The sequence below is a fragment of the Nyctereutes procyonoides genome, unplaced genomic scaffold (assembly GCF_905146905.1).
Source record: "Nyctereutes procyonoides isolate TBG_1078 unplaced genomic scaffold, NYPRO_anot_genome, whole genome shotgun sequence".
NCBI lineage: Eukaryota > Metazoa > Chordata > Mammalia > Carnivora > Canidae > Nyctereutes > Nyctereutes procyonoides.
Window position 1 is genome coordinate 29,074,339 of NW_026575160.1, and position 6,731 is coordinate 29,081,069.

Genomic DNA, 6,731 nt, shown 5'->3' on the forward strand with positions numbered 1-6,731 from the left:
AAGATCAGTATTAAGGCTTTGTCTCAAGATGCCCTGGCATATCTGAACTTGTCTTCTGGGCATTCGCTTAATTCCTCAGAAAACTTATGACTCCGTCAACATCTCCATAAAACAGCATTTTACCACAGATTCTTCCTAGATATGCCCTGCCCTTCTTCCTAACTTCTGATTTAAATGCTCAGCGGCAACTTTGATGATTGCACTGAATACTCACAGATACAAAGAGGACCCACTGTGCTGGGGTGTACATAACCTGAAACACATACTTGCTTGATTAGTTGAGTCTTTTTTCATATGTTTATCAGGTATTAAAATAGCTTTAGCTAATTATTCTGTCTCTTCATGGGGAACAACCGTCACTGTAGCTTCTATTTAATTTGATGATGTATTTTGAAACACTCAAAACAAGATATCATTAACCTTTGATACTTGTTTTGAATGGCATTTTATGCTGACATTCATGAAGGCTACTATTGATTTTTTTTTCAATGACACTTCACCCCAGAATATCTTGACCTTCAGACAATGATAACAAAACAACTCTCACCCCGTTGTCTTTACTAGAGTCTGCCATTACTGAATGTGGAGACGTTAGAGTTGATGCCCCCATAAGTACTGACTGTGAAGGCATCATGGTATGGTTTAAAGGAGGACTGGGTTTAGGAGTCTAGACACCTTCTGATTGTCTAGACGCCTTCACCTACTGATTGTCCCTCTTCTCCTCACAGAGCTGAGTAGGATGGAGAACAAAATCACTGGATTTGAGGAGTCTAGGAAATAATAGGCCCAAGTGTAGGATAGACACCTAGAAATATGTTGAAGTCACCAAGCATAACAATGGGGAAAATGGTTGAGAGAAGAATCAGAACCCAAAAGTTACCAGAAAATGTGAAGGGGTATCCTAGAATTTGGCTGAAGATGACAACTAAGGGTAGAAATAGGTGGTAAAGTCTGGGGCTATCTACATAAATATTTCAGAGAGCTGTGATTCTGCTAGGGGGATTAAAAAAAAAAAAAGGAATTAGTGGAAATACCAACGGAGCATGAGGAAGACATTGACACCAGAGGCATGTTGGAATGCCTGTATGAGAGCAAAAAACAACTGGCTTCTACTGGAAAATACTCCAGAAGAAGCAGAGACCTTGACGGAAACCCGGCTATGAGTTGGAACAAGGAGATGAAGCAGTTGAGAGTACAGGGCGTTTGCACTTCACAGAAGCTGGAATTCAGAGGACACGGAGGTAAAGTTAGGGAGTGTGGGAAGGGATGGGGCCAGATTAAGGGATTTTCAAAGCAGAATGGATATCAGATTTCCAAATGAGGCCAAAAAATCTAGATGCCTGGAGTAAACAGAGTAGAGAGACATACCAAGGTTAGTTCCGGTAGTTTGCTGGAGAAGAATGAGTAATCAACTAGGAATGCTTTTGGCTGTAAGTAACTAAAAACACAGCTCAGGGTGGCTTAAAGGCAAGACACAGGCTAGTCCGAATTTGACTCAGAACAAGCTCTTTTAATTTCCCAGCTCTGCCGTTCTCAAGTTTGTCCTTTCATTCAAATGCCAGCCCCTCACATAACAGCACCCAAAGTGTAAAGCAGAGGTGGGGCAAAAGGGTATTTTACTCAATTAACAAGAAGAAACCTCTTTCCCAGGACCCCCCAGCCGACTTACCTACCCTTCCATTTCACTGGCTCTAGAACTAGGTCACCCACTCAGAGAAAAAGGGAAGCTCTAGGTTTGATTGACTTAGTCCAGCATAATGCACACCCTAAAGGCTGGGCGCACGATCCCCCAGAACAAAATTAACTTGCTGATATAGGAAGAGAGGTAATGGCTGTCGAGTTGGCAAACAACACTATGGTGAATAATTCTTTACAGTTCCGAATCTGTGGGCCGCTATGGTGGATAATTAGAGTTCAGATTCTTGAGCTGTAAGCTATAGGGTTGCTGGGCAGCTGTTTAGTTCTGAAGCTCGGGGTTTCTGTTGGCTTGTGACATGAGACAGGCATCATTTGGGGTATCTCTTAGGCAGGATGCCGGAGAACGGCCAGAGATGATGTGGAGTCCCAGAAAGAGATGCTACAAGGGTCCTGTGATGACTGGTTACTAGATTTTGCTTGACTTGCTCCCCCCCCCCACCATCATTCTATCTAACGATCCATTTCCAGTCACAGGTCGTTGTTACTTCCTCTGTCAAAGGCTCTCTCTCCTTATATCTTATTCCTTGGTTTCCCCACCAGGCTGACTTATCTAACCCGTCTATGCCTGCCTTTCCAATACTATACCCAACACTGTAGTTGATGACCTCACCGTTTCTCACCAGGGATATCGTAAGTTCCTATCAGGCCTTCCTGCCTATAAGTCTCACCCTCTCACCCTCATGCTCACTCAGTGGTTCTCAAACTTTAGTGTGCAGCAACCTCCCTGGAGGGCTTGTTCACTACAGATTCCTGGGCCCCACTCCCCAGAGTTTCTGATTGCGCTGGTCTTAGGTGGGGCCTAAGTATCTGCATCTAAAAAGTTCCCAGGTGATGCTGATGCTGAATATCTGGGTCCACACTCTGAGAAACACTGTGCTGATCCATTCCCTATTCTCCTCCCAGAGTGCAATACGAAGATGGAATTTCTATTCTCCTACTTAAAAATCTAATAGGGATCCAGCCTCTTTCTCGAACAGTCCGTACATACACATTGTCATCTAGCCATACCTAAATGCTTATAGTTTCTTGAAGTTGGCAACTTCCTTCATACATCCATGACTGCAAAGGTAGCGAGCTACCTGTGAGAAGCTGACCCGTGACACTCTCACACCCTACTAAGTTTGTGACCCACTCTCTGTGCTCCCACAAAGGTTGTTTCTTTTTTTTTTTTTTATCATTTTACTTTTATCATTACCCTAATTGAGTGCAGGAATATATTATTCATTATATTTTCCCTGGAACCCAGTAGAGCACTTAACACATGATATGCGTCTCTGAAATGGTGAATAACAAAATGAATTAGGTGACATGTGAATAAGCCATGGTAAGAGTTTTACTAGTTGATAGGTAATTCATTTGGTCAATTTTTTTAAAAAAAATGGATCAATAGAAGAAATATGGCTCAGTAAGTTAAAAAAAAATTTACTTGATTTTTTTTTAAATGATGATAAAGGATCATCATTTTAGAGTTGCCCTTAGCAATACTTACTAAAATTCCCTCTGCTCTCCTTCTGCTCTCCTTACACCTCCAGCTGCTCTCTCCACAAGGCTCCTAAGCCTCGATCTTACCGAATTTCTCTTCTCTTGCACTCCCCATATCCACTTCTCTCCATTGCTTCATTCATTCATTTATGCACTCACTGAGTATTTATTTATTGAATCAATCAATATTTATTGAACCGAACTTATCTCCAGTGAGGCTGTATTTCCCAGCATCCACTGCAGGAGCTCTCTAGGCTTGGCCCTTAAAACTCAAGATTCCCAAAGAGATGGTGAAGCCAAGAGATAAAGGAGGCAGTCTTCTCCATACTGCTGCACACTGGAACATGATGTAGGTAAGAAGTAAGCATTTATTGTTTTAAGTCACTGAGATTAGGTTAGGGTTGTTTTTCATGAGGTTAACCTTTCTTAACTAGTAGAGATAAATAAAGCAGATCATTTACTAATTCTACAAACATACCTTGACTAGGTCAAGTGTCATACTGAGATACTGGGAAACTGGAGGTGAATAAGATAAAACTTCCGCCCTCAATTCTTCATAGGATCATGGGGAAGACAAACAGGTAAACAGAAAATTAAACGAATAACAAACTGTTCCTGAAAGGAGATGATAGAAATGATCCTAAGGTCACTCAGATATTGAAATATCGTCTCTAATTAACAGGTTATTTTCATTGTCTTCCTAAAATAGTGGGTAGATAAATAGAAGCACTGCAAAACTCGAGTCCAAAATACCTGGTCACAGTGTGACTGAAGGACAGGAGGAGTCAAGGACAACCCCCAAACCACATTCCTGCCAATTGGAAGAATGGCAGTGACAGAAATGGAAACTTTTATGGAGGAGGTAGGTGGAGAGAAAAAAATGAATTTTTTTGTGATATGTTGTGTGAGGCAGGTGTAGGGTATAGTTTGGAACCTGAAAGCTGAATCTCAGGAAAAACTGGCCAGATATGTAGATAAAGACACCAATAAACACAAGTTATGTTGGCACCTCATATTAGCTGACAAAAAAGGGTCCTAATCTCCTTACAAAATGTGACTATATGCCAGTGATACTTTCGAAATTATTTTCATGTCACTTTCTATTTTTCCGGGGTAAAATTAAGACAAGTTTACTATACTTTCTCTTTACTGAAGAATTATAAATTATGCTAGTAGTTTTGGTACTTCTGTTTGGTACGATAGACATCGAAAGTTCTGAGCAACCACTTAACCTGTTTGTGTCTCAATTTCTCATCTATAAAATGGGAACATCAATCCCTATGTGGCAGACTGCATTTTCAAAAATAGCCCTAGTAATAATATTTGTGGTCTCACATGTTCTTCCAGGACCTTGCCACTCACCGTCTGGAATCTACCTTCCCTCCCCTTGCGCCTGAGGGGGACTTTGTGACTACTAGGATGAACAGAATGTGGCAAGCACGCCTTCCTAGACTGGGTCACAACAAGTGTGACCTCTCTAGCCTATATCAAGGGATGGGGCCCAGTCTTCATTCTTTGAGGAGGCCCCCAAGTAGCCCACTTGGAGATTCCACGTGGAGAGGTCCATATGGAGAGGAACTGAGTCTCCCTGCCCAATGCCACCATCAACTTCCAGACACGAGTGAATGAATCTCCAAATGATTCCATTCCCCAGTCTCGAGTCTTCCAGCTGAAGCCCCCAGTGTCAGCAGAGACAAGCTCAACCCACTGCATCCTGTCCATATTCCCAACCACAAATGCCATGAACATAATTAATGGGTGTTTTATGCCACAGAACTTGAGGGTAATTTGTCATGCAGCCCTGGTACCTGGAAGACCTGTTGCACAGAATTAGTTGATACGTAAAAGGAGAATTCCTGCAAAACACCTGAATTTACTCCCTATGCTACAAAATGTTATTTATACAAATATCCTACTTAAGATACTAACTCATCCTTTTAACTGCCTTTCCTCTTCCTTTGCTTAAAGATTTATACAAATGTGCAGTCTTAATAAACATAAGTCCATAAACTCCATCTGTGGAGTTTATAAACCTAAGGAACATTCATAATAATCCTGACTCGGAAAACCTGGTGTATACTGACTGTTTTTCAAGACAGTACATTCTGGAGGTTCGGATCACAGAGCGGGAGCAAAAGGAAGGCCTGGATTCCTACTGGGAGTCCGTAGTTCTTGAATTCCTATGCTAGACAAACGGAATCCTTAGCACTCCAGTTGCCAAGATGAGAAACACTTTAAGGCTGCTAAGGATTCAGTGGGAAAGAATTTAGAGCACCGGGCCTTGTTTATTCTCCAAGTTCTGTGAAATAAAAATCATTTATTTAAGGTAGATTGAGAGGGGACTGATTAACCACCCCCAAGTTCCCAAGTACTATGGATGTAAAACTATGTCCAATATAGGCTTTGCCCCTCCAGAAGTTCACAATCTTGTATCTTATAAAGGAAATAAGTGTTTAATCCACTGTGATCCATGGAATAGTAGAGATAAAATACGGAGATTAGCCTGAAGGTTTGTCAATACTCAGAATTTATCAGAGAACACTGGTATGTGATACTATTCATAATCAGTTATTTACCCAATTTCTTATAATCGTTTTTCTCACATTTAAAAATGAATTACTTCCTTTGAATTGCAATTTATACCATGTAAGGATCATACCTTCGATGAAATTAAGCATATATGAGTGAATTGTGGGGCGCCTGGGTGGCTCAGTCAGTTAAGCATCTACCTTCGGCTCAGGCCATGATCCTGGGGCCCTGAGATCGAGCCCTGCGTTGGGCTCCCTGCTCAGTCTGCTTCTTCCTACCGCTTTCCCCCTGTCCCTTCTCCTCACTTGTGATTTCTCTCTCTCTCTCTAATAAATAAATAAAATCTTAAAAAGAAAAAAAAGAGTGAATCGTAAGGGGTATATGAGGGTTTGGGCAGCCCTGCTTAACTAAGGCACATAGTACATTATTTTTTCCCCCCACACACACATCTTCTCTTTCTTTCCTTGTTCCAAACAACATTTTGCTAATGGACTTAAAATAGAGGCTGGGAAGAGAAGCTGGAGGACCATGTAGGACCACAGCAACTTAAAGTACTTTCATTCTGAACTGATTTTCCACCCCTCACCGTATCTAACCAAAAGCCACCATACCCCGTATTTTCCAATATCAGAAAATATCCTGTGCAGTTTTGCAAAATCTGTGAGGTAACCATAAGGCAGTGCTGCAAAATCGCCATCACCATTGACTATTTATTAAGGAATCCCCTCTGCCCTGTGGTGGCCTAAGAGCCAGCACATCCGCTAAGGCCCTGCTGTAAGGGGTTGCCTTCGAGAGGGGGGTGTCAGTGCCCTTCCTGAAGGCTGAGGAGAATTCTTGCTTCTTATAAAAGAAACATAGGAATTTCTTTACTTCTCTCTAGCCAAAAGGCCTTTGGAGGAGGAGGGTCCTAGAGCCTTTGTCAGGAGTACTTCATCTGCATTTTACCAAAGGAGGGGTTCCTAGCTGTCGAATAACCCTTCCTAGGTGTGTGTCTGTGTTGGGGCAAGCATTTTTTTTTCTTG